The following is a 2,500-nucleotide window of genomic DNA, read 5'->3' as shown; positions in this document are numbered from 1 at the left end:
GACACTGCATTACTAAAAACTTAAAAACTTGTGTGTACGTTTCGGTTGAAATACTATAACCTTCTGAAGCATGAATGACGTACGAATGTAAATGAGTGCTTTATAAGAGCCGCGGTTTCCAGTTCACAAACTTCCCCCAAATCACTTAATGTGCCACTTCTTCAGACAGCGATGCCTTAACTCAAGCAATAGACTTTTTTGCAGATACCGCAGCCCTTTTGATTTCTATTGTTACAAATAGCTATTATGGGATGCCCAGGGGGCAAATACATATTCAAAATACGGAATCCACCAGAAGTTCGACTGACAAATGGACAAAACCCTAGTACCAAGATTACATACTTCGTATTGCAAACTTCTGTAATACTGTTTGCAATATCTTCTCAAAAATAATCATTTCTAGCAACACCAAACGTCAAAAACAACTGTTGAACTTCGTAAGAAACACTTGAAAGTACTGGTGAAATGAAACTGATGATGAAATTTTACCTGTGTTTGCACAATTTCTCTGAACTTTGAAAGTCAATTTCTCTCGTTCCCATGGAAATTGTTTCATATCTTTAGCTTAAAGAAAATGTAAAAAGGACTGTAAAATACTTAACATTATTCTGGTACCAGATTTTTGTCCACTAAAAACTGAAATTGCTCGATTTTCTATCGGATTTCGTCTTAACAGTTAATATTTGCCTCCTGAGAATCCCATAATGTCTTTCGAAACTATAGAAATCAAAATGGCCACTGTATCTACAAAAAGGTCTATACTAAAAAATATTTCGAAAGCAAGTTTTGAAAACGAATAATTCAACTCCAATTATTGAAGTACAAGAACATTCACAGGAGCATAAGAATCATTGTGTGATGCTTTAAATTAACCAAAAAAGTTATGTGTACAAAATTAAAGAATACTGTATAATACATATTTATATTTTTAAATCAGAAGCAGCAGCAATGGAAGGCATTAGTGAATTGACGGGTCAATAAGACTAAAATGATAAGCCTTACAATAATCATTTTCAAGAATTGACCTCTTTTAATAGCTTATACGTTTTGTTTTCCCATCTCAGACCACGTGATGTTCTCAAGGGAATTCTCCTTTTGTTCTTTTCATAAGTTGTTCATACAAAAGCATGTGCATAAGATGAAAGAAACTGTTCTCTAACTGTTGTCTCATCACATAGTCTGAAATGGGAAAACAAAATGAACAAGGTCAGGGGTTTCAATAACTTTTGAAGTAGATGCCTGGGCTGATCAATGTAAGCGGCAGCCACTCTTGTCTTTTACAAGGGTTTGAGTGAATTTAATCAAGGCAGAGTAGCTGGCGGTGAGAGGAAAATTTCTGACAAACAGACGGCGGTATACCGCCAGTGACCGGCTTCTAATGAAACCCCAGCGAGCTAAACAGGGGCACCCAACGATAATCTTCAGTGAAATATGTGTACTGTTTTAAGAAATTCGGTTTTACGTTGCAAACAGCTATAGGTTTCTTTACTAAAAGATCACCTAAAAGATTCGGCAGCCAGGGAAAATTAGTCCCTTACGTTTTCCGAAGGGTATGTTTGTAATTTTTGGCTCTTAATTAAAAATGTCACCCTGGAAGGTAACGTTCAGCTAGCAATTTCTGAAATGTAGATTTCATTCCCTAAAATTTTCGGACACTTCAATTTTCAGCTTAGATATCCGAACAGATCAGATTCTCCTAGGTGACAAAAACATTTCTCCGGACAGTAGGCCTTTCCCGATAAAGCTAGTAAACTGGTATTTATGCTCCTGGCAATTCTTGTTTTACGCCAATTATTTTTTGATTCTCAAAATAATGCATGCGTATACAAACTCGGGCATCGTGTGTGCTTATCTGCCTTATCATCAACTGAATAAAGCAAAAAGAGGTTAATGGCCCATTTCGAGTTACGGTTTTTCTCGGTTTCGAAGTGAGTCTTGCATGGTGCTCAATTTTTTAATCAATGTACTTGGGTCAATTTTCGCTAGGTATGTGCCGCTGGCCTCTCAGAACCCCTTCCCCTTAATAGTCTATTTTATGGCCAATTATAGACCCCATCTTAGTGACTTTTCGGTAAACGTAATTTTAGTGACCCCAATAGTCACTTTCTGTTTATGCAAAAACCTTAAAGATAGCCTTTAATTGTAATTTCAAAACGGAATGTAATGCGACTAGTAAAAATTACATCGACAGCGCTACAGTTCTTTCGGTAACAACTTTTTTTTACGGTGAATCTTTCCATTTTTAAATGCCACTAGCCAGAATTTTCTTACCCCCAAAATCCCGACAATTTGCGACCCCATTCTAGTAACTCTGTCGGGAACTCTGTTGAAAATGCAACCCCGCTATAGTCAATCCAGTCAAGAAAATGCGACCCCATCCGGCGGCACATCCCCATTAGCCCATTAACAGGAAGTACACCCCCCGGGCCTAGGGAAGGGGGGCTTGGACACGGGAAACTTGCTCAAATAACTTCTGGGTATTTTTCAAGATGGCTCATCA

This window comes from Montipora foliosa, chromosome 14, assembly GCF_036669935.1.
Source record: "Montipora foliosa isolate CH-2021 chromosome 14, ASM3666993v2, whole genome shotgun sequence".
Classification (NCBI taxonomy): domain Eukaryota; kingdom Metazoa; phylum Cnidaria; class Anthozoa; order Scleractinia; family Acroporidae; genus Montipora; species Montipora foliosa.
The sequence above is the reverse complement of the archived record's forward strand: the minus strand, read 5'-3'. Positions refer to the sequence as shown.